Source organism: Adiantum capillus-veneris, chromosome 29, assembly GCF_014529385.1.
Source record: "Adiantum capillus-veneris isolate H3 chromosome 29, ASM1452938v2, whole genome shotgun sequence".
Taxonomy (NCBI): domain Eukaryota; kingdom Viridiplantae; phylum Streptophyta; class Polypodiopsida; order Polypodiales; family Pteridaceae; genus Adiantum; species Adiantum capillus-veneris.
The window spans coordinates 127,574,959-127,601,796 of record NC_140959.1 but is presented as its reverse complement, the minus strand read 5'-3'; the positions used below and the strand labels follow the sequence as shown (position 1 = coordinate 127,601,796).

The 26,838-nt window shown below is 42.9% G+C and overlaps 1 long non-coding RNA gene and 1 other non-coding gene across 2 annotated transcripts; both read left to right on the top strand.

The window, feature by feature from the left end:
• The first annotated feature begins 960 nt into the window (after positions 1-960).
• LOC147419907 (uncharacterized) lies at positions 961-25,890 on the top strand. The gene is made up of 3 exons (XR_015187147.1): positions 961-1,255; positions 2,464-2,564; positions 25,436-25,890. It is a non-coding gene; the product is annotated as an uncharacterized LOC147419907 (long non-coding RNA).
• Positions 5,157-5,258, top strand: LOC147419908 (U6 spliceosomal RNA). The gene has a single exon (XR_015187213.1). It is a non-coding gene; the product is annotated as a U6 spliceosomal RNA (small nuclear RNA).
• Positions 25,891-26,838: the final 948 nt, after the last annotated feature.

Below are 26,838 nucleotides of genomic sequence, written 5' to 3'. Positions count from 1 at the left end.
CATACTTTATGCTTTGACGGAGCTTTCACTTTTAACACCCTTGGGCATAAAGTATGGACAATTTTTTATATTAAAAAAATCGCAGATAAGGAGATTCCCATGGAAATCAACTCTCCACTTGTCTTTACCAAAGATTATGGTCCCTCTCTACAAGTCTTCTATGCCCCCTACATAGGTGGCCCAATATCTCTTAAGAATATACATATAGTTTCTCTCCTTTCAAAAAGACTCCAATTGTATATTCTTTTCACAAGAAAATAATATTGGGCCCTCCTCTATTTGTTTAAGCATCATAGCCTTTTGAAAAATCATGATTCCCCTTGGATGCATACAAGCAAAGGGCCCATACAAGAAGACTTGGAAGCAAAAGGTTCCCTAGCCTAGTGTAGACCTTCCAAACCGAATTCCTTGGTGCATGGGCGTGAAGAATAGTCCAAATTCATATCAAACATGATGAGAAGGTCAATTTTTCCTTTTGAAGCATGTCATTCCGAGCTACAGGTAAAAAGTTATGGTCAAAATAGTGTAAATCTATCAGATTCGCAGCAAAAGGGAACTGTAAATCAAGTAAATCAAGAGGTTGAGATCTTATTTTTCCCCTACTCATCTTCTAGAAGAGGAATGAGTGTTCAAGGTAACTTGCATGTGATGGGACCAACCTAAAGATGCTTTCTAAATGCCAAGACAAACAAGTTGAGATACCCCGCAGGATCCACCCGTAGGGCCTCATGGTGGGGCCCACCTACATTATGCACCCCTATGGAGCCTTCACGGTCTAAAATGATATTTTTGGTGAATAAATAGTCCCTTTTATGTCCAATATTCAATGAGTGGTCAAAGGACACTTAATTAGGTATAATCACTTACTCTAATTAAGTGTAGCATAATCCCACTCCTACACAACTATAAATAGCCCCCTTGGAGAGACTCAAGGACACACACCTATATTTTCAACTTCATGTTGTTTCTTGATCAATAGTAGAGAAAACCCCAACTCTCCCTCTTTCACATCCTCCCTCCTAACCCTCCTCTTTGGAGGAAGTGCAACTCTATTCTCCACTCTTTCCATTCTACAATCTCTTACTCCATCAACCCAATAAATCATTTGTTACACCTCAATAACTTGTAAATACATCATGATCTCTCATATGGTTATGTTAATGATCATGAAGTCATCTTCAAAACTTTCAAGTGTCGCAATTCGTGATGGTTAGCCAGCGTCTGTCCTCCCCTTAAAAGGTGTGCGAGAAATCAAGTAAGTGCTCTATTCTCAATTTACCATTGGTTTGTTTCTCCACACTTATTCAATTGGTCTAAAGAAATTTCTCACTCCTCTCATACATATGCATGTGTGGCTACCTCTCATGGTGATTTTATTTGTGTCACGGCATTGCATAGATGGAGATGAGCTCTCTATGCAAAGTGTGTTAGTTTGATGTAAGTGGTTCTCTTGTGTGTTTGAGAGGCAAGTCTTGTGCGCATGATTTTTTTTTATGAGTGCTTGAGAGAGGAAGATTTTGGATGTATTATGGGTATTCTTATGGGGAGAAGGTGAATTCTATTCCACAAATTGCATATTTCATTTTGATGCACGGCATTGGGTTGCATAATCGTTCATGGTGTTCAAGTGTCCAAAGTGTATATAGAGTAAGGGGGTTTTCAAAGTGTGTTGCTTGAGTGGGTGAGTGCAAGTGTTATTTTGATTGGTTTCCTTCTCCACTCCCAAAAGAAGGTGGTGCCCCAAGTAGTGTGCGTACCTCTTTACGAACATTTTGTGAGGGTAGGCCCATTTGTTTGGGTTTAGGGGCCCCATTTCAAAAAGCTCGCCCTCAACGTGTTGTCCAAGCAAGCACATAGGCATGGAGGTTTGGATATAGATAACAATCCTTGCAATTTAATTCATTGCATAGAAGGAATTCTTGTCTATTCAAAACGTCCAATGCTGTAAATATATTATATGTTTCTTGTGGCACACAACACAAGTGTTATATGAAATGTAGAAGCATGTAGAAGAATTCAAAAAAATGTTTCTTAAATACCCTCCATGTGCATGCGAGATCAGTGCCTTTGACCTTCTAGTTGAACATAAGTAGTGGAACACAACAACACCATGTGGAATCTACTTGACTAGTAGTATGAGAGAAGAGTTCTATTCTCTAGCATCTTCCTTATGTTGGCAATGCCCATTCTCCATAAGACCTACTTAGTCATCTTAAGTTCAAACAAGGCGAGTGATGCCACCATTCAAGATAGCATGGGTATTGGTAATATGGATGCCAAATCTGGAAGGAGTATTCATGAGGCCAGGTTGAAAGAAGAGGAATAACACAAATTTAGTTGTGAGTAGTGGTGATGGTAGACATGATAGCGGAAGAGAACGCCATATCAACACGATGGCAAAAGTCATAGCTAAATGTGAATGCTTATTTTTGTGTTTTTCCTTATTTATATTCTTTCTTTTAGGTGGAAGAGAAACATGAATGCTAGTGATCAAACTTTGGTTGAAGCTCCATGCTATTACCTTTTAGGCCTTTGCAAACAATTCTTGCTTCTTACTCTTCTAGGTGAGGTACCTATTGAACTCTGCTAACACTTTGTGAGAACATTTGATGATGGTTTCTAGATATGTGTAGATCTTCAAAACGAGGGACAATTGACTTAAGTACTCTAAATATTTTACCTCAAGCTCGCCCATCTGTGTACTTCTTGGAAAAATATGTTTTCACATCGGAGGGCTGTCAACCAAAGCTTGGTGCAAGTTGCTTTTGGTTGTTAGAGGGCTCTTGATAAGAGACTACTGGCATAGGGTCCTTTTGGCTATCACCAAAGGCTCACATAGGGTTGGTTTGGCATAGAGGCAAGGTAATGTGGTTTTGGAGGAGGCTGGAATAGCAGCATGTTTTGAAAATCTGGTGCTCATACTTAATTTTAGCTTGATGTGCTTGATATTGTATCTTGCTAGGGTTTGTGGCCTTTTATCAACAGTTGGTGTGAGAACCATCTCTTGTAGAATAAGCAGTCCAATGAGCATGTAAGCATGTGAGGGCACATGGCCTAGCACATATTGAAAATGAGTCGCACAAGAGTCCAAATGACATCCCATTGAGTGTGGATTTTCCACATTTTATGGAGCCACTCTTGACCTTTGGAGACTTGTCCCTTGACCCTTTGGAAAAAGCACTTGTGACTCTTAAGAGGTGCATCTAGCCATATGAGCTACTATCTAAGTAGAAAACTCTTGTACACATTTTCTCCAATCTCAACCCAATCATTCCATTGTATATCATGAATTTATCATTAGCCAAGTTATTATCATTCGATTCTACTCTCTCTATTTCTCTTATTACTATTGTAATTATCAATGCTACCAAGATGAATGGTAGTCTTGTCCATCCACCCTAGCCCAACAAGTGGTATTAGATACTATGGTAGGATTAGCATTATCTAATCGGTTTCTCCATTAATTGCACATGTCAATAATTGATCTCTAACATATCCATGTGTGGGCACATCCGTGGTAGACTTAAGAGGCCTCTATCCTCCATGGATTGCGCGGGTTCAATTAACAAGTAGTAGTATTCTTTAATTAGCAAGAAATTAGTGTATGTTTTTTAATTAATTCATTTTCATTTAAGTGTTTTCTTTGCATGTTTTGTAACTGCAATTTACCTCACTCCTTCAACCTAGACTCACTACATTGATTGCTTGGATCTTGAATTGATCCGATCGGAATTCAAGCGCAAGCAACCCATCATTGGATCCTTGACACTTTGTTATATGTTTGAATAATTAGCTCAATTCAATTGCATGTGTGCATAGAAATCTTTGAGCTCTCTTAGACGATCCATCCATCTGCGTCTCTCATTGGTCATCTTCCTCCATCACACCTTGCGGACTTCCCTTGAGGCCACTGTTGCCCTCCTCTGCCACGGTGAGCTAGGGGGAAGGCACGTTTGAGTTGAGTAGGCCCCTCAAATTTTTGGCCTGCAAGACCTTGAAGAAATTTCTCAAACTAATGGGAGATTATTGACTATGTGATGGGTTCTCCTTTAGGTGGAAAGTACTACGTGCCGAAGTTTTTACTTGCTTGAACTTAATCGTAGAGACTTGATGACAACCCTAATCCACCTTGTTCAAGGTAGGGGCCACATTTGTTTTTTTCCAAGGCTTCATTGGTGTTTTGATAATCGGTATGCTAAAAATTGAAGTCTTGGGGTGTCTTGGATACCAACAACCTTTGGAGTCACCTTAGTAGTAGAGTGGACCTGTGGGGTGACCTCATGAGTGCCCACCTTGCTAGCTTTGACACTTTCATTTTCATTGCAACTACCACCTTCTTCTTGCTTAATAACCTCGCCTTCCATGTTGGAATCATTTAGATCATTGGATGTGGCTCCTTGTGTCTTATAAGCATTACCCTCTTCATCCTCTCTTTCCCTATTCAGACGGTAATCTCTTTCAAAGTGGCCAAACCCATTTCACTTGAAACATGTTCCAAAGTACATACCAAAATGGAGAGGGATAACTTTTAGACCTGTACCTATATTAATAACCATCCTCTCTGGGGGAGGCTTACGTACATCCCAACAAATGCACACCTTGTTGTCCGCTGTCCCTAGCTTTTTGTCAACTAGTATGAATAGGGGAACACCCAGGGAACTTTCCAGATCTATACCATTATCCCACAACTAGATCGGTAAGTTGATAAAGTCCACCCACACTAGGCCCAAATCCTTGAATGACCCCAGAGATTCAACGGAAGGGTTTCAAGGTAATACCGAAACTGGGGAACTGTTAAGGTAAAGCAGACCATTATTCAAAATTTTGTTTGTTGCCGCAGGGTCGTTGAACTGAAAAGTGAAGAACCCCTTGGTGAGATATTGGACATAGTCAATCTCTCCGCCATGATTGATAAATGAGTGATGGGTGTTAAGTAGAAAATGCACGTGGCACTTAGAATTCATGCTTTCAAGTATGTGCATACAAGTGCTAGGGTGTGATTGCACTATTCATAGAGTATACACGTTTTATTGTACTCAATAGTGCTGCTTTTAAAAAAAACCATTTTCTCAATCTTGGGTTTTCCTGCAAAGCCAATTAGACAGCCAAAAATTCTCACAAATCTAAGGTATTTATCAAAACTTATTCAAAAGTGAGTCCCTTTGGGGACATCTAATAAAATTGGAATGGTACAGATAAGATTAGCATAACCCTGCACAAGGATGACATCCACAAATCAAGAAATGGTCCATATTTTTTACGAAAATTTTGGAACTCAATATGGGTTGTTATGATGTTTTTTTAGCAAGAGTTGTCATTTGCGTCATTTCCCCAAAGCGTGCTTACAGTCCAAAACATGTAGCTTTCCTGATAGTAATCAATCTTTCTCATAAGCACCTAACTTCTTTCTGATATATTCAAAAGTGCCCTTCTCGGGGGGAAAAACAAATCAGATAGTAATAGCATATCTAACTATGGATGAGCACCCTTACCCATCAAACCCTTACCCATCAAGCATCAACAAGGGGACATGGAACAACTAACATGGTGGCACTCCTTGAATAGGTGCATGGGGTCTACATTGTGAGCATCTATCATAGCCAATACCCCTAACAAGAGCCTTCACCCGAGTTGGAAGGGCTCCCCATAGTACCTCCCATAGAAAGACCTTCATCCTATGCGACCATTGTGGAAACCAGATAATCTTCTCGATTGTCTCCCACCTTGAGTTTGGCCAATGCTTCTCCCATAGCTTGTTCAGTGGGGAGAAACAATCCATTGAAGCCACTAGGGTGTGGTTTACTTCCTTGATTTGCAGTCTCATGAAGTGTTTGATCTTAGGCCACCACCATGCTTTCCACTCGAATTTTGACTCACAGTTAGGAAAACAGCAGCTGTCCAGCATTTCAAGGTCTCTACTGATCATCATTCTTTTAGTCCTGTTCAGGTTATATCGAGAAGCTAGCTGGTCTGGTTCTAGGGATTTCATATTCATGTACTCATGTGTGTTTTTATGTGATACCAATGTTAATTAACAAAATTCTCAATTCACAATTGTTCACATTAAAAAAAATGACCATGTAACTTGAAAGCTACCAAACAGTCATTTTTTCCCGTCGAGAAATAGCATGGGCCCTCTGAGAAACATGAGGGGCTCTTCAGGAAGCATCAAGGGACCTTTGGGCAACATTAAGTGTACGATCACACAATGATCAATTTCTTGTAACTCATAACCGATCCAACTACGCCTCTCTTAAATTACCTGCATGCTCACAAGCCCTCTGTCGTGGTCACATGAGGCCTAGTTGTAGGTGTTGCTAGCAACCCAAGGTGAACAGTAGTGGCTTGACCTGTCTGCCCATGGAGAAAAAGAGAGAAACAACCCACACAAGTGATCCCAAATCTGAGCGTGATAATTTCTACCCTCTCAAATGGCCACGTTGCAAGCAAGTCCAAACTCCATAAACGTGCGGCACGTTGGTAGCAAGCATTAACTTATTTTATAAGCTTCATCCTCCAACACTACCAAAATGGGCATAGTTTTAAAAGGGTGTTCTCGTTGAACGGAGCTAACATAGTAGGATCCGTGTGACCACGAAGGGGGACTCAATTATCCTCCCAAGTGACTGATAACTTAGCCTCACATGACCACCACCTAATACATCGACAAAAGTGATAGGTAGGCAAAAAAAAAAAAAAAAAGCAAAATAGCATAAAATTGGTGTGACGATAATGAGTGCTCCATTCTAGCAATAGAAATGAGCACTTCCACCACCTAAACCCTCCAAAAGGATGCTTCCTACCCAAATCTATTTCCTGACGGATAGACAACCAAGGGAGGTTACTAGTCGTAAAATAGAAGTACGTTGGTGTAGTGATGAGGAACGATCCATTCTAACAATAGAAATGAGCCCCAAGCACTTGCACCACCTAGAACCTCCACGAGAATGCTTACTACCAAACTTGCTTCGAGGTGCCAGATAGACACCCAAGGGAGGTAACTATATGACGGATAGACACCCAAGAGAGGTAACTATACGTGGACATTTTTATAAGGGAAAAAGACACAAAAAAATTACATCATAAAGCTCAAGGATAATATCTCTAGTAAGGACCCTAGAGAGTGTACCAAAAGGGGTTCCTCAAAGGATGGTCTATTGTTTGCATAGGCCCCTCAAAACTTGGCTCTTTTTTTACAATTTGGAGGCAAATTTGAGCCTCTGGGCTACAAAGGGGGCCCAACGAGCAAACCAAACATCCTGCCGGTCAAAGAAGAACTCCCGATGTTCTAAGTTTTTTGGAGCAAGGGGATTGCACATATGTACATACACATGCATGGTGCATCAAATAAAGAATTGCCCATTTTCTAGAGCCAGGTGGTTACGTGGGGCCCACATGTGTACAGGTAGGACATCATGTACATAGTGCATCGATTTTCACTATCACCAATATCATTGTGTTTTTTCTACAATAATGAGGAGTTGGTAGTGCGTAAAAATTCTCGAGGAAGCTATCTGTTGGCCGACGACATGAGGTAAGCAGATGCGTCAGATGGCATCTAGTGGCGTCAGGAGGTCGAATGGGGTCAATACTTGCACCTAGATGAGTACGGACACGACGTGGATGTTTTCTTGTGATAATTATGCAGAAAGGTCATCATGAGGACAATATTTTGGGGCCACTTCACGTGGTGGCGGGATGCATTATTGAAAAAAGTTGAGTGCCAGGTGTGCGGATGATGCAAAAAAGTGACAACTATGCATTGCGAGGTCAGTTTTTGGCTTGTTCGGGGTCCGTTTGAGGTCATCTAAAAGGCCAAGGGTGACCAACTAATAAAGCTAAGTGTGGGAACTGAGAAAACAGAGAGAAGACCAGAAAAAACGTGGAGAAGAGAGGAGGAACAACTGCATGTGTGTTTTTGGGGTTTTTGGAGCCTGTTTTGGCCGTAAACTGCTCATCCAAGGTCGGATTTGAGCACTTTGACATTGTAGACTGGGGTTTTGGGCCATTCCGGACGCGATGGGGCTGTCCATTTTTCCAAATTCCTCACTCTTTTTATGTTATTTTGGCTGTGTAAGTTTCTGCTATGAGCGAAGCTTCTGCTCCTATTTGTGATTGTATCTGGCATATATTACCCATATTGTGTGAGCTATTTGCCCCATTGGTGTTGGCCCAAGCTCATTTGTATCTAAACATCAGAAGTTATCCTCATTTGAGCTGAGTTTTTTGGTTGTGTGTGTGTGTGTGTGTGTGTGTGTGTGTGTGTGTGTGTGTGTGTGTGTGTGTGTGTGTGTGTGTGTGTGTGTGTGTGTGTGTCTCTGTGTGGAGTGGGTAAATGGGTAGTCTCTCTCCTCTCTCTCCATCGGTGTGTTCCCTGTCTCAACCAGGTGGGTTGTGTAAGCCGAGTGGTGCCCCATAGTGTGTGTGTGTGTGTGTGTGTGTGTGTGTGTGTGTGTGTGTGTGTGTGTGTGTGTGTGTGTGTGTGTGTGTGTGTGTGTGTGTGTCATCCCAAGAGTGTGTGTCGGGTTGTTATAGAGTCGTTCTATGTGTTTCCATCCCACTCACATTCTTTTGGCGCCCCCACAGAGGATTTTCTTCGAGTATCTTCTGCTTCGGGCTTCAAGCTTCGAGATTCGGGGTTACAGGTTGCAGAATACAGGTTACATGTTACAGGGACAGATAAGGTACAAGTGATTCACACAAGTACAGGTAGCTGGAGTACAATGATATACTAGCAGTGGTGTCACTTGCAGTTGTTGTGGGTATGCATCACTTGGTGCCTGTTTGAGCGCATTGTCTGTTGGATTGTACGTTACTTGTGGAAACAACCATTGTACGCCTTTGTGGAGTCATATATGGTTTTATTTGGTAGTCCCAGCCATTTCTGAGACTTGGTCTGGAAGATAGTTATTTCTGAGACTTGACTATACACGATTTGCATTAGCCTTCGTGTGAGAGTCAATAGCGTGAGGTTTTATTGAGCTGGGAGATTCTCAAATGTGGAGATCCTTTCGGTGATACAAGTAGCTGGAGCACCCTTTTCGTGACCTTGCCATAGGCTATGTATTAGTGATTTCTATTTGATGCTCGGGTTCTATTGTTGGGGCAGTTTATGCAGACATATACAGTCTATATTTTGGGTTCTTACTGCTCTACTTTTGGGGAAACTCTGTCAAAATTTTTCCAAGTTATGATGGCTGGTTGTTTGGTCTTTTAAGACATTTATACTGTTATGCTGTTGAAATTTTGGCAAAAGCAGAGGATTAGTCAAGTGTGCTTTTTTGGAAGCTACATGGATGGCTTTTAATGGATAATCATGACGGATCTCAGTTCACTCCTTTCCATTTAACACAGAGAATCCAGATAAATGTTCATGTGTCTAGGAAGATTTTTTTCCAGCAGTGCATAGTCTTTATGTTCGGGCCAAGAAGATTAGGGGAGATACTGGAATGTCCTTTACCTGTTGTAATTCCAATGATCAACTACGAAAACTCATTTGATGTGCATGTGTTTGTCCTTATCTGAAGTTGAGCTCCATTGAAGTTTCTGGGGATCGTGTCAGTCAAAAGTTTTGGGTTCTTGCACGTGTGTTCGAAGGGGTTCTCAAAGCATCGTAATTTGGGTAGCCATGGATTTCTCTTACCCGGAGTTTCATGGAAGAAGTGATGAAGATGTGGAAGACTTTTTGGAAAAGATGGAGGCTGCCTATATTAGCAACCAGATTCATGACCCGGCACAGATGTTACGTCTTCTCCAAATCTGTTTGAAGAGTGATGCACGAGTTTGGTCCAAAGCATTTGAAGAGGAGTTGCGTGGGGCTCATCCACCCGTAAGATTGAGTTGGGACAATCTAAGGCATGGATTGGAAGTGGAGTTTGTGAAGATAGAAGATCCTGACAAAGTGTGGCAATAAGTACAAGGTTTGGTGCAGAAGGAAGGTGAGCCAGTAGATGCGTACATACGTAAGTTCTCATTGGCATGGGAGGGGATGTGCAAGGCCTTAGCACCACAGGTACCCCCGCCTGACATGATGAAGAAGGACAGATTCTTGGCTGGTCTTTGGGAGAATATACGTTGGAGAGTGGAGCTAAAGAAGCCTAGAACATATGAAGATGCACTAGAGGTGGCAAGGAACAAAGAGTGGAAGCTAAGGAAAATGAGCCAGTTAGGGGTAGAGTCTTTGCCCATGAGGCCTGAATTTCATCCTATGGATTCTTCGCAAGGTCGCATGCCCGGGGTTCATCATGAACCAGTGGTTTCTGTTACTCCTAAGGTTATGCCAGCAAAGGTCACTACAGCAGTGCAAGATGATGGGCTAAGGCAAGACATGAGGCAAGTGGTAGATTTGATGAAGAATCTCAGCCTAAACATGCTAGGTCAAGTGGGAAATAATCGAGGTCGAGGGAGGTTTGCAAATCAGCTAGGAGGTGAAGAAAGACCCAGGAATGGTGTTGGCCAAAGTAATGGTAGGTTCTGGAGGCAGATGCCCACATGTTATAATTGCGGAGAGTTGGGCCACATCAGCCCACAATGTGATAAGCCACCAAGGATGGAGGGAGACATGTATCCATTGCCAAGACAAGTGCTAACTAGGTCAAATGATTGTGGCATCGAAATTAAAGGAGATGAAGGAACCAATGGATTAACCCAAAAGGAAAAGAGAAAGACAAAAGTGTTAAGTGTAGTCACCTTGGAGAAGGCATCAAAGGTAGAGGATACATTAGTGATGCCTATTGGGAAGAGGACCAGAGAGGACAAGGAAGGAAGAAGTGCCCCGGGTCCTAGTAAGAAGAAAGGAAAGAGCCATGAAGGCAAGGATGTCAAGGCCAAGAGGAAAAGAAGGGCTCGTCGCAAGTTTCATGGGTCAGATTTTCCACTAGGGGATGGGCAATTAAGCTATGACTTGAAGGAGGATCTGAAGAGCAGGAAGGCAGATGTTACTTTTGCGCAACTTATAGAGATGGTGCCTAAGCTAAAGTGACAGTGGAAGAGGATGGTTAACCCAATGGAGAAAGAGCCAGAGAGGGGTTCAGTGAAGGTGTCGGCAATGGATGAGCTACCAGACATTTGTCCAATCGTAGATGTGTGGCATAAAAGAAAAAATATGGGACAAGGTTATGTGGATGGTGGAGCCCAAATATGTGTCATAACGCACTCATGCGTTGAGAAGATGGGTCTCACAGTGACTGGGGTGTCAGGTTTCCGGATCAGATTGGCAAACCATCAGAAAGTCAAATGTTTGGGTGTTGTAAAGAGCTTATAAGTGGAAGCATATGATGCAAAGGCAGTGGTTGATTTTCATGTCATGCCAGCGGGGTTGAGAGCATATCCTATTATACTGGGGAGACCATGGTTACATGGAGTGGGATCTGTTCAAGATTGGAGACGTGGTACGATTAGCCATTATGGAAAGACAAGTGCCAAGAAGCTTTATAATATGGACACAAGGAAACGATTAGAGGAGCTTTATGAAGATGAGGATGAGTCTAGTGATGAAGACTCTTCCATAGTGACTGAAGAGGACAGTGATAGTACTACCAGCAGTGATGAGGATGCTGATGTTTCATTTATTTTGATGGACAAAGGAATCCAGGAGTCTGGTTTAGTCGCATTTGCAAATGAGGTTGAAGATGAAAGTGAAGGGCCTTATGAAGTGATTGAAGGGCTGATTCAAACCAAGGGTGAATTGTCGAAGAAACAAGAATTGATGACACAAATGATCAGTGGAGACCTCTCAGCTATGGAGAAGGAGATATATTTGCTCATGATTGATGGTTTTCTTGATGTAAAGTTGATATATGGCATCTCTACGGGTTTTCCTTGGGAACCAAGTGGAAGCTTGATTAAGATCTTGATGCAAGGAATGCCAAGTGTTTTTGTGTGGGATCCAGGTGGAATGAGCATCTACTAGTGTTGTTGCTGCTGAGCATGAATGCTCTAGCAGGCTAGGGGATGGGAAAATTATGTCAGGAGTTTTTTGGAGCAAGGGATTGCGCATATGTACATACCCATGCATGGTGCATCAAATAAAGAATTGCCCATTTTCCAGAGCCAGGTGGTTACGTGGGGCCCACATATGTACAGGTAGGACAGCATGTACATAGTGCATCGATTTTCACTATCACCAGTATCATTGTGTTTTTTCTACAATAATGAGGAGTTGGTATCACATAAAACTTCTCAAGGAAGCTATCTATTGGCCGACGACATGAGGTAAGCAGATGCGTCAGATGGCATCTAGTGGCGTCAGGTGGTCGAATGGGGTCAATACTTGCACGTAGATGAGTACGGACACAACGTGGATGTTTTCTTGTGATAATTATGCAGAAAGGTCATCATGAGGACAATATTTTGGGGCCACTTCACATGGTGGCGGGATGCATTATTGAAAAAAGTTGAGTGCCAGGTGTGCGGATGATGCAAAAAAGTGACAACTATGCATTGTGAGGTCAGTTTTTGGCATGTTCGGGGTCCGTTTGAGGTCATCTAAAAGGCCAAGGGTGACCAACTAATAAAGCTAAGTGTGGGAACTGAGAAAACAGAGAGAAGACCAGAAAAAACGTGGAGAAGAGAGGAGGAACAACTGCAGGTGTGTTTTTGGGGTTTTTGGAGCCTGTTTTGGCCGTAAACTGCTCATCCGAGGTCGGATTTGAGCACTTTGACATTGTAGACTGGGGTTTTGGGCCGTTCCAGACGTGATGGCGCTGTCCACTTTTCCAAATTCCTCACTCTTTTTAAGTTATTTTGGCTATGTAAGTTTCTGCTATGAGCGAAGCTTCTGCTCCTATTTGTGATTGTATCTGGCATATATTACCCATATTGTGTGAGCTATTTGCCCCATTGGTGTTGGCCCAAGCTCATTTGTATCTAAACATCAGAATTTCTCCTCATTTGAGCTGAGTTTTTTGGTTGTGTGTGTGTGTGTGTGTGTGTGTGTGTGTGTGTGTGTGTGTGTGTGTGTGTGTGTGTGTGTGTGTGTGTGTGTGTGTGTGTGTCTATGTGGAGTGGGTAAATGGGTAGTCTCTCTCCTCTCGCTCCATCGGTGTGTTCCCTGTCTCGGCCAGGTGGGTTGTGTGAGCCGAGTGGTGCTCCATAGCGTGTGTGTGTGTGTGTGTGTGTGTGTGTGTGTGTGTGTGTGTGTGTGTGTGTGTGTGTGTGTGTGTGTGTGTGTGTGTGTGTGTGTGTGTGTGTGTGTGTGTGTGTGTGTGTGTGTGTATCATCCCAAGAGTGTGTGTCGGATTGTTATAGAGGCGTTCTGTGTGTTTTCATCCTGCTCACACCGGCTTCAATAGGTTAATGTGAATTTGATGCTATAACACTCCCATGGGGTGTTAATAACATAAGTTATTACCACTTCACATTTCACGTAAAGATGTGAATGAAATCCTTGTGATTGCTTCTTTCTAGCGGATGTTGTTGCAATCCCACAATTGAACTACCTGGAAAATACCTTTGTTATTAATTTTTTTGGCAACTTCCCTCCAAAAGGGGTTTAGGAGGATGTTTCCCGTCTTAAAGATCCATGGAAACCAGTGTGCTATAGAGAAGTGAAAATGCCTTGTTATCTCTCCCAAATACTCCTTTGCTTTGTTGTATTTTTGAACGAGCTTGCCCGTTGTGCCTAAAGTTTCTAGGTGAGCCCATCAAGGGGTAAGCAACTTATCATGCACCTTGAGTTCTTTCACTATCCACCTTTGGGTGCATAGTTTGGCATTGTTCATCGTTGTCTTTATCATAATAGCCGATGCGTGGTCCTGTTTCACAAGTGTAACCACAAACTTGGTGCACATGGACTCGTCATGAGTGTTGGGGTTTAGGACCGCGAAACCGCCTTGCTCAATAGGTCTAGAAGCTTCCTCCAAGGTAGCCTATTGCCACGACGTTGAGTTTTTAGTGTTGTTCTTCCATGAGAACCTTATCACCAGTTTCAAGAACTCTTTTGAATGAAATTTGGCAATCTTAAGCAGTAGACCATTGAAGGCTATATACATGAGAATAAATGAATTGATCACTTACACTTTGCTTGCAAACAGGAGAAGCACATACTCCCACATTTGCACCTTTCTTACTTTCCCATTGGAATCTTTGCTTGTGAGTTATGTCCATCCTTAGAGGGGCTCCAAAGTTCCCATATATCTTCCTTTTTGATCCTATCTCCCCCATCCACATTGATGAGTTGAATGAGTCATTCTTTGAGATAGAGATCAATCTTGATTTTCCAATATTTCACTTAACTGTGATGCTTGGGCATACGTTTGCAAAATCTCCAGAGCCTTCCTAATTATTAGAGGGAACTCTTTGAAGAAGAACAAAGAGTCATTGAGAAAAAGCTTTGCTAGGAGTTGGTCATTGTTGTCAAATTCAATGATGCGGATGCGTAGAGATCAAGGAAGGAAGGAAGAGAGAGAGAGAGAGAGAGAGAGAGAGAGAGAGAGAGAGAGAGAGAGGCTCTTGAACCAATCAGCCTTGGCAATGAGTAACTAATTTACAATAGAATGGGGATTGAGGGTTTCTTATATACCAAACTCAGTAAATTGACCTACCCAGACTTTGACAAATAAGTAAAATAAATACCTAGAAGCCAAACTATATAATTGGATCACATTGGGAAGTTCATTTGAGATGCCAAAATTCTAAAAACCTCGTTGTGTCTCATAGCGGACATAAATAGTGAGATAAAGTCAATGAAGAAGATACCATGAAGACCCCATTAGAGGATCCTCCACTAGATTCACCTCGTGTTGGTATACTTGCAATGCCCACCTCTCTCAGTTTTGCCACCACAATATATGCTGCACAATTGGTAAGGCCTGCATATGAGGAGAAGCCAATGGTGCACATATATTTGGTGGATTCTAGCTTTGCACGTTGATGAGATCTCTATTTGTGATCGTGGATGGTATGGAGAAAACTCAGGGCCAACCTTGGGGGCCTCGGGGACAAAAGCCCTCAAGCCTTTTTATTCTCCAGAATATTCCTTTTGCCAAAATATCTTGGCCAAACGACGATCGAAAGACAATCAAAAATAGGCCGTTCCCGCTGGTCAGTGGCCGGTTGTCTGTGGTCTTTGGCTGGTGGCCAAATTCTAGGAGGACTTGTCTACCTAAAACAAGCTACACATGGGTGCATGGGAGATTCCTACTTGGAGTTGGATATCTAAGGGCAGCTACACATGGGTGTTTAGAGGCTCCCTTACATCCATATAAGGAGACCTTATCATGAGTAATTTGGTAGAATGGTGTGCAAACATGACACCCACAACACATCCTTATTGAAGGATTGTTAGTCCCTTATATTCATACTTGCTCTAGTTATCTAAATTTACATCTAAGCTCTACCTTGAGAGCGCATGGGTGGATGACGCTGGAGAGGGGGAATGGGGGAACACGCCCAACACAAACAAAAGGGCCTCTCTATAGCTCAGGGTATTCACAGCACCCCTATCCTCTCAGAAAACACCTTCAAAGAAACACTTTTCACTAGTAGACCACCTCCTGCTCAATTGCCACTACTCACACACTCTACAAACCACCACACAAGATACACCTGGCTACCACTACCTGTCTCCACCCTTACACACGCACACAGCCACTCAATCTCACTCTCTCACTCAAAACACCATCGTTCTGGGGGGGCACACACTTCCACACATCCGGCACCGAGGAGAACCATGAAAGTAGGAGAAAGAGAAGGGGGGAAGGGGAAACAACAGCACGGGAGGAAACTGTGGCTTAATTGCGCTTCAAAAAACACATACACCGGCTTGCAATGCCATCACCATGGCCATTTTCAAGCCAAAGTTACAAAGGGGCTAGCTTGCTAGAGAACTCCACTTTGCAGGCTTCAAACGGCACCTCAAAAGGCCAAGAAAAAAAAAAGGCCCCAAATTTGGTTCATTTTTTACTTTTATAGGGGGGACTTTAATTTGGGAATTTACAATTTAATAGGTCCACCTGGCACCTTGAATTGGTATCTTTTGGGAAAGAGGGCACCGCTTTGCTCTATCTCTCTCTTCTTCACTCTTTGCACTTGGGAGGGGGGGGGGGCAATAGCGATGTCGCTATTGACTCTTGGCTTTATTATTTTTTTACCCTTCATTTTTACATTTTTTATCCCCCATTGGGGTTAACCTCTTTGGCTTGACTTTGACTTTCCCTCCTCTATCCGACTCCTCCTTGTCTTCTTTGGCCCGGACAGTCCTTGGCTTGGTCCATTTGGCCACCCATTGAATCCATCCTCTCTCTCTCTCTCTCTCTCTCTCTCTCTCTCTCTCTCTCTCTCTCTCTCTCTCTCTCTCTCTCTCTCTCTATGCTTCAGCTCCACTTGACCCTCCTTCTAATTGGCACCGCCTCAGTTGGCTATACTCTCTCTCTCTCTTCTTTCGTGGGGCCGCTCTCTATCTCGAACCGGGGGGGCATTAGCGATGTCGCTAATGCCCTTCCCCCTTGCCCTTCCAAAATGGGGCTTTCCAAGGCCGCGGGAATGAGCACCGCCCGACGTCATCACCGCCGTCAAAGACCGTGCGCGGGCGCACCACTGCGCCGCCTGCCTTACCTCCAAAAACCGCCGCGGACTGCCAACCACCGCCTACACAACGCCCACAAGGGCCGGCGCCACGCTCCAAGAGCTCTCCACGCCCTCGCTACACACCAAATGGGCCTCATGGCCCTACCCATATACCTTGTCACATGACCCCCGCAGTGAGCATGTGGGTTTTGTGAGCACCACGTGGCAGCTCGCCCATTCTCCCTCAAAAGTGGTTGAAAAAACCCTTACAAAATCTACTTTTTTCCCTCTTGCTCCCCATAGTTGACACTTACTGCTTATATAGATTTGATGGCAGAACTGTAAAGCTATATCGGGTATCACTGAGTCGGTCCCCCGAGCCGTGAAGATCCCATCGTCTTCGGAATCCTCTGATCTTGCTATCTGAGGCCATAAAAATAAAGAAATCCCCGGCCGACTTTTCACCACCAAATGCCCCCAACTTCATCTTGTTGCATCCCACCGACCGAGTGTCCGATTGATGTGTAGTCGATTTCGGCTAGCTCCATATGGTAAACACTCCCACCAAGAACTCTGGCGAGGCTCAAAAACCGCCAGATGGCACATTTCCCTTAGCAGTCAAATGAGCTCAGACCCGGCCCCCATAAAATCTTCTAATGGCCATAACTTGCCATCCAGAGCTCCGATTTGCAATCCGAGAAGACAGGCATGCTCCATAACTCGAGCACTACACACATCTACACTGACAGCAGCCCGGGCCACCTGTCCCCAGCTGCCCTATCCGTCGGGGATCTACAACACACTTTTTCTTTAAACTGCAATATCTTGAGCACCAGGGCTCCGTTTGACGAGCCGTCTGGACCGGCTTCTATAGCACGCTGAACTCTACATTCTGAAGCTTTGACTTGGCATTTTGGACATCTTCATCTGCCACCCCATCTGGACCATTCCATAGCACTTTTGGCCTAAAAAACCGCATGAGGCATACTTTCCCGCTATCCTTTGGCTGCCAAGGGCCTTGGCACCTGCCTTAGCCTTCTGCACTGCACTTGACTGCACCCTTTGCCTGGCATAGACCACTTTCTAGCTTTGACCAACTTTAGTTGCACCATCATTGCCCAGCCCCCTCGTCGAACATTTATGTTCGACCAAAAGCATATGTACAAACTTTAAAATTGGCACACCAAATTGATGATTAAAAGAACTCACAGAACCACAACCGTATGTACAGGCTATGTACAAAAATTTCATCTTCCTTCCTCCGCACCTTGCATGCTTTAGGTGGGTTGCCCATCCTCCTTCACTATGATTTGCTGCACTTTAGGCACTAGACTCCTCTCGAAGTACAATTTGAGCCGCACACCATTTACCCTGTTCCTAAGAAGCTTGCGATTTTCCCTTACCAGTTGATACGTCCCATTCGGAGAGGCCTTATTCACTTTATATGGACATGTCCACTTCTTCTTGAACTTCTTCTGGAATGTGAAATTCAGATAGCTTTCATACTTCATGACCAGGTCTCCTTCCTCTATCTTCTTGTCCTGCAGGTTCTGATTGAATTTGGCAATCCGCTTCTCTCTTTGTTTCCAATAATAGTCTGCTGCTGCCTCTCTGTCCATCTGCAAAGTCTCCAAGATGGCTATCCAATCCTGTAGAAATCCTTGTTGAGTGGCATTGATATGCCACATACCCTTTAAAGCACCTAGCTGTGCATGCACTGGCAACACTGCCTCCTTACCATAGACAAGCTCGAATGGAGTGAAGTTTGTAGCCACTTTATATGACTTCCTAAACACCCACATACACTTCTCTAGATTTTCTTCCCACTCAGCTTCCTGCTTGTACACATACTTCATTAACATCTTGACAATTTGACCATTAGCACTCTCAACTAGACCATTGCATTGGGGGTGATAGGGTGAGGAAAACCTGTGCTGAATCTTTAACTTTTCCACTAATGCGCTCATGAGCTTGCTTCTAAACGCCTGACCCCTATCAGAAACTAACACCCATGGAACACCAAAACAGCAACATATATTATGAAACACAAACTGAGCCACAACACTAGCATTTACTTCTTTCACTGCTTTGGCCTCGACCCATCTTGTAAGGTAGTCAATGGCTACCACCACGTACTTCTTACCACTTGTAGACTTTGGGAGAGGGCCTATAGCATCGAGACCCCACTTCTCGAAATCGTTTTGTGCGATGATGGCATCCTGTGACTCCGCTACCAGTCATCTTTCACCTATAGTCTGACACTCGTGGCACGTCTTGCACCAGTAATGCACGTCCTTCACAATGGAAGGCCACCAAAAGCCTGCTCTAAGCACTCGAAACAGAACCTGATCTTTGCCCTGGTGTCCGCTCTCTTCATGACATTGCTCCAGCACCATCCCTATCTCTTCTTTGTACAGCACCCTTCTAAGCACTCCATCAGGCTCGTAGTTAATGAGATCTTCACCTACCAGTGTAAATTTGCGGGCCTTTTGCACCACTCTTCCCTTTTGAAGCTTGGACAAACCCTCTGAACATTGCCCTGTACTCAAAAAGCCTTTGATCTCCTTAAGAGTCTCCCTACCTGCATAAGTGGCTGGGGCCACATATAGACCTGCAACATGCACCTCCACTTTGCTACTAGCTAGTTGATCCGCCTCTTGATTCTGCTCTCTCCTCACATGCTTGAATTGGAATTCTTCAAAAGACTTCAACATCTTCTTGATGGAAAAGAACCAATGCTTCAAAGAATCGCGCTTTACCTGCCATTGGCCTAACAGTTGTTTGATGACTAGCAATGCATCTCCCTTCACCACCAACCTTGAAATGCCGAACTCTATGCACTGCTTCAAACCCAAATACAGAGTGAGATACTCCGCCTGATTATTGGTGTGGACAACCTCTAAATCATACGCCTTTGAAAATATTGTTTTGCCATGTGGGTCGTGTATCACCACACCTCCTCCTGCTTTCTGCACTACTCTTCGATATGCTCCATCGAACCACATAGTGAAAGCATCTCCCAAGTCGGGTTCCTCCGTGGCTTCATCTCGTACCACTCTTGGATAGGCCGGCAAATCGATAGCCTTGCTGACAAGAATGTCTTCCAGGTGAGACCGACTCGTGTGATCCACCTTGAACTCGAACTCGAACTCCTGTAGCTCCAACACCCACTTCATAATCCTCCTTCCTGGCTTCAAATGTAGCGCTACCTCTGGCAATAGATTATTAGCCGTCAACACAAAAAACTTACGCACAATCAAATGGACTTTGAACTTCCTGCAAGCGAAGACTAGAGCCATCACCCACTGCTCCGCCTCGGTGTAGGTAGCCTCTCCTGGGCTAATCACCCTGCTCTCGAAGTATATCGGCTTGTAGCTTCTCCCTGCCTTTTGCAATAGAACTGCTCCAATAGCAATTGTGCCCACTGTCATAGACACATAGAAGTCGTCCTCTCAATTGGGAGGACACACAGCTGGCAACTGACATAAAATCTCTTTGACTCTATCAAAAGCTTCCTGAGCTTCTCCATCCCATTCATAGCCATGCACTTGCTGAGCCCTCTTTTAAAGAGGATGCACATATTGCGACAGCATCCAAAAGAAACGTGACAAATACTTCAACTTATGAAGAAATGAAGCCAAACCTTGAGCATCAAATGGTGGCTCCATCAACACCAATGCCTTCACCTTCTCGGGATCAGCCTCTATACCGTTTTGTGACACCATATGACCTAACAGCTACGCTCGAGGCTGTGCTAGCTTGCACTTCTTGGGGTTCAGCTGACCCCCTTCTTCATCAAGCCTTTGAAAGTATAATTGGAGCTTCGATAGGTGCTCCAACCTTGAACTGTAGCAGCCGATATCATCCATGAAGACCCTGATAAAACGTCCCAAGTATGGACCAAATACCTTGTTCATCCAACCTTGGAAGGTAGCGTATGCATTGACCAAACCGAACGGCATCCTACGGTAAGTGAAGCAACCCCATGGAGATATGAATGTGGTCTTCAGCTGGTCTTCAAGTGCAATCCCTATCTGAAAGTACCCCAAAAAGCCATCCATAATTGAGTATCTCTCATGCCCAGCCACCTGGTTTAGGATTTCATCTTGAAACGGCAAGGGGTAGTGATTCCTCTTGGTTGCGGCATTCAATGGCTTGTAGTCGACACACACTCTCCATTTCCCATTCTTCTTAGGGGTTATGACCACTGGCGAGACCCACTCTGACTCCTTCACAGGATATATGATGCTTGCATCCAATAGCTTATTGATCTCCTGCCAAAGGGCTTCCTTTTGAATTTCTCATAGTCTTCTCAGCTTCTGTGCTTTAGGCTTATGTCCCTCCTTAAGAACAATTTTGTGCTCCACCCCTTTTGCACCTCGCAAATGCTTGTACTCCGTCACAAACAGATTTGGATAGGACTCACACAATTGAACATATCCTTCCTTTTCCCCTTTGCTTAAGTCTTCACTTATCATGCTTGAAACCTCCTCTATGCTTAAACCATGAGCTCGAGACTGCATACCTTCTTCTTTAGGTGGATAGTCGTCTATGGTGACTCCAAACAAGTTTGCATCTATCTTCAACATGTTGTCCTCGCTCTCCTCTTCCAGACCCCATAAGTGTAATTGTTGGAAATAATTCCAAATGTCCAATTGAAGGGTCTTGAAAGGTTTCCTTTTAGCAGCTACAGGTGAAACTAAAGAGCTCTCTAATGTGTTGTACGTGCCTCAAATCAAGAAGAATTTTGTTGTCCATTGTTGCAATCATTGATCGTGATCTTGAAGTCCTTTTCAAGAAAAATGGAGCAAAAATCTTGGATTATAAAGGAAACACGGTGGGAAAGGATGTAAGGCGCATCAACCTATAAGAACTTTTTGCACTTACGGTCACTTACGATCACTACAAAAAAAAGGTACAACTCAATTAAGGCATGATAGATTTGGTCACTTAAGCATTGTTGTGCTAAAAGAGAAGTAAAAATCTAGGATGGTGGCACACATGCCTCAAATCTCAGATATGAATGAAGTTTGTTAAGCTTGCATGATGGGAAATTAACAAAGAAAGGCATTTCCACAAGAGAGTAGTAATCGAGCTCAGTCTCCTCTAGAGTTGGTACATGCAGATCTCTGTGGTAAAATGTCTACATCCGCTTTGGGTAAATATTTGTATTTTTGTCATTAGTCAATTACTTTAGTAGAAAGATGTGGGCGTATTTCATTCGTGAGAAATTTGAAGCTTTTGGAAAGTTTAAACTGTGGCAAAATCTTGTAGAAAATGAAATAGTAAAGAAGGTGAAGAAGCTTTGCACCAGATCGAGGAGGAGAATTCATCTCAAACAAATTCAACAACTACTGCAACGAGCATGCATAAAACGGCACCTTACTATAGCTTACACACCACAACAAAATGGAGTTGTGGAGCGTTGCAATCGGATGGTGGTAGAAATGGCAAGGTGTATGCTCAAAGCCAACGGTATGCCATATTCCTTTTGGGCTAAAGCAGTAAGTACAATAGTGTTCATTCTCAATCGAAGCTACACAAAGGCTTTGAAAGGGAAAATGCCTCAAGAAGCCTATTTTGGTAAGAAACCTTTGGTCTTGCATTTCAAAGAATTTGGGTGTTTCTATTATGCACATATTCGTGATTCACAAAGAACAAAGCTAGAAGCCAAAAGCAAGAAGTGTGAATTTCTCGGATACAGTGAGGAGTCTAAGGCTTATAGACTCTATGATCCAGAGGCAAAGAAAATACTCACCAGTTGGGATGTGGTATTTGAAGAAGGGCTACATACGGTGGAGAAATGAGGTTCACCCACTTTCTCATCAAATCAAAAAATAACTCACCATGTGCCAGATCAAAGTCAGGTAAAAAATCAAGAGGAGGAGTTGTCTGATGATGAGAACTCACATAAATCTAACCAACCTGGTGCAACATCATAGGAAAAGCAACTACCAAAGTGGCATCAACAACTTTTTGATGCTCAAAACCCTCAAGTTCACAATCCTCATGAAGAGGATGGGGGTTTGAGACGGTCAAAGAGAATAGAGGAGCAAAGGAGAGATTTTGACAGAAATTGTGGGCTCTGTGAAGGAGCCAACCTCCATCTATGAGACCATGGCCGATCCAAAGTGGAAGGAAGCAATACAGTCTGAGTAGGACAACATCACAAAGAATGGCACGTGGGAAGTAGTGCATCGGCCTCCAAAGAAGAAACTCATCGGCACAAAATGGGTGTACAAGCTCAAGAATAAAGCTGATGGCTCTTTGCAAGCAAAATTACAAAGCGAGGTTAGTAACACAAGGATTTTCTTAAGTCAAAGGGTTTAATGTTAGTGACATCTTTGCTCCCACAACTCAAATGACAACTATTCGTCTTGTGCTTGCTCTTGCTGCTATCTTTTTTTGGGTTGTTTACCAAATGGATGTTGAGTCTGGATTTTTTAATGGACTTCTCAAGGAGGATGTGTATATTGAGCAACCACCAGGGTTAGAGACTCCTCATTCAAAACTGAAGGTTGCTAATTGAAGAAGGCTTTATATGGCATGGAACGGTCTATAAGAGCATGGTATGTCAAAATTGATAAGTTTTCTAAAAAAACATGGCTTTAGAAGAAGTGCTTCTGAAGCAAATTTAATGTGCTTAGAGAGAATGGAAAAAAAGTCATTATTATCTTGTATGTTGATGAGTTGATAATCACTCGTGACCACAAAGAACTGATCCAACAAACCCGTGAGAGTTTGAGTTCTGAATTTGAAATGACAGACTTGGGTTTGTTGCATTAATGTTTGGGGATTGAGGTTTGCCAATTCTCAAAAGGTATCTTCATCTCTCAACAAAAGTATGCAACAGAGATCCTAAAAGCTTTGGCATGATGGATTGAAAACCTGTGAGCACTCCAATGGAGGTAAATGCAAAACTCTCCATGGAAGATTCATATCCCATAGTCGACATTAAAAGTACAGAAAACTTGTGGGAAGCTTAATTTTCTTGTGCAACACTAGGCCGGATACTTCTTTTGCAGTAGGTGTTTTAAGAAAGTTTACCAACCAACCAAGAGAATCTCACTAGAAGGCAGGTATGCAAGTTCTTAAGTATCTCAAAGGTACTTTGGGCCATGGCATTGCCTATGGCATTGATACAAACACTCTTAATGGGTATTGTGACTATGATTGGACAGAAGATTGTGACTCTAGAAAGCCAGTTTTTGGATTTTTTTTCTCACCTGGTTCTGGACTATTTTCTTGGATCATCAAGAAGCAGCCAACCGTTGCTCTTTCTTCAATGGAAGAAGAGTATAAATCTGCTTGTTTTGCAGCTTGTGAAGCAATTTGGCTAAGGCGAGTCCTCATGGACTTAGGTGTTTCTCTTGATTCAGCAACAACACTTCAATGCGACAACCGAGTTGCATGGCGATTGCCAAGAAATCCGTCTTGCATGCATGCAAAAATCATTTTGATGTTCAATATTATTATGGTCAAGAGATAGTTGAGGATGAAATTGTGGAGCTAGAGTACTGTCCTACTGAAGATAATTGTGCAGATATCTTCACCAAAGCTTTAGGGAAAGACCAGCTACTTCGACATCTTCATCGACTTGGAGTTGGCACACGGCCTGTTCATTGAGGGGAGGTGTTGGTATACCCTCTCCGTCTTTCCACCAATATATATGCTGCACAATTTGTAAGACCCCCATATGAGGAGAAGCCAATGATGCACATATATTTGGTGGATTCTAGCTTTATATGCGATGAGATCTCTATTTGTGATTGTAGATGGTACAGAGTAAATTGAGGGCCAACTTTGGGGGCCTCAAGGGCAAAATCCCCCGAGACTTTTTATTCATCAAAATATTCCTTTCTCTGGAATATCTTGGCCAGACGGTAGCCGAAAGAAAATCGAAAAATGGTTGTTCGGTGGCCAATTGTCCGTGTTCTTTGGCCGGTGGCCGAGTTCTAAGAGGACTTGTCTACCCAAAAGCAGTTACACATAGGTGCATGGGAGATTCCTAATTGGACTTGGCCATCTAAGGGCGGCTGCACATGGGCATTTAGAGGCTCCCTTACATCTTATAAGGAGGACTTCTCACGAGTAGTTTGGTAAAATGGTGTGCACACTTGATGCACACAACACATCCTTGTTGAAGGATTGTTAGTCCCTAGTATTACTACTTGCTCTAGTTGTCTAAATTGCCATCTAAAATCTACCTTGAGATCGCATGGGGTGGATGATGCCATCACTTTGTAATAGTGTGCTAATCTAGAGTTTTTGATTTTCCACTAATTTACTTTGCATCATATCTCTCTCCACTCTCCTTGCTACTAGATCCTTATTTTATTCCAAATTTATTTCATCTCGGTCATGCTACCGTCAACTTTGTTCCTTAGAAGAATGCCATCTTCAACATCGGTTGCCTTTTTAAAAATTGAATTGTAGACCACACTATGTCCAAGAATCCACATTCGTGAATTGTGAACACATCACGTCCAAAATACTTCCAAGACAATGAACTATGGAGCACATCCTGTCCAGGATCCGCCGACCAACAATACGCTCATTCATAGTGTTTTAGAGTCGAAGAAAATTTCCAAAATCTGGCATGAAATCCCAATCAATGATCTAAATTCAAAAAGAAGTGAATCATAGCATCCCAACTCTTGCTTAATCAGATGGTGCCAACAGAAGTTCAAAATGGTTTCCAACATGGATTGTGATCCATGACCTCTTGAGAAAGAATTGACCTATAGTCGTTTGACCTAGTACCTGTAGCTACCATATATGCACTCGTGAGTTTTGGACAAATTTGGACTTGTTTTGATCAAGTTATACTCAATTTTCATTTTATGGTCAAAATTTGTGTTTTTTGAATTGTGTAACAACAACTTGTTGGCCAATTTTTGAATCTAATATGTGGAGTGTCTGATCACAGAATGCCACGCAGATGACCAAAGAAGTAATGGGAAGCACCACCCTACCAAGTGGTGGAAATTTCATTGAATGAGAAAGCTCATGTATCAAAGCAGGAGCTTGCTCAAATACGTGCAAACATTTTCATCAACCAATTCAAAGCGGTCGATAGCACTAAAGTGAAGACCACTTTTTTCCCAAGGAAGCTCTAGAATCTACATCAACAACAAGAAGTGCTCAAGGGAGCAAGCTGTCTTCAAATGGACACATTTTGTTGACTACAGCCATGGGGTATGTATTTTCAAAGAGGACATGAATTGATGTTGTCAATTCAATACAAACGAGAAGCTATCCTGACAGATAAGTATGGTGAGATAGTAAAATTCAAAATTACTATAGATATGATCAACCAAGCTTTACACGTGCCCTAGAAACCACAACTTGCTGCTAAAGACCAAGGCTGTAGACAATGACAAATCTTTTGACACAAGTTTACCTACAAGGATATGGTATACTCAGAAACCCAATTTCCACTGCGTCTTATTGTACATCATTTGAAGGTTCAAAAGTCACCCATATACAATGAAGTCAATATTCATGTAGCATTTAATGGTCTAGTAACCTGTGTGTAGCGGAAAATAACATAGACATAGTGAGAATTCCATTAGAATAGATTCCTAATGAGCATAGAAAGAGTTCTTGGATGGAGAGAGCAACAAAATCATAACACCTAGTTAGATAGGAATGAGAAATACTTCAAAAAGAGAGAAATTAAGCTATTGACAATAGTTGAGGACCACATTTACATGGAGCCGGTCCCCCTTCCAAAAGGCTTTGTATTATAGGTTTCTCCCATCAAGGGAGACATTTTACAATACAATACTTTGTGTTCCTTCAATATCTTGCTGGTGCAATGAAGATGGAAGCTTCAAGCACCAAGCTCACACTTATAAAAAACAACAGTAATTCCCTCATGATCTCAGACCCAAGACCTCACACACCTTCGAAGATGGTGAGAGCTAGCGGGGTATGAGAGTAGATCGAGAGGAAGAAGGAGTATTCTTACAGGAAATAAGTATATCTCCTCACATAATCACTCAGAATAGGTTAGCATAGCTTAATAATTAGCATGGTAGAGGAGATGATCATGCATTGGATCTTATCTCTTGGTTGGATTTGCATCACAAAGCCAAGAGTTGTTGGTGTAGGTCTCCCTTCTCAAAAGCTTGGAGTAGATGATGAGCTTTCCATTAAATCTTGAGAAGGAGAGAGAGAGTTCTTTACTTCACACATGAGCTTGTGTGAATGTGTGTGATAATTCCTTGCCAAAATCAGCCCCCCTTCTCTCTTGGTCGACCCCTCTTGAGTTTTACTCATGCTAGCATCCCATTGGACCCTGCAAAGCTTAGACAATGATAATTAAGA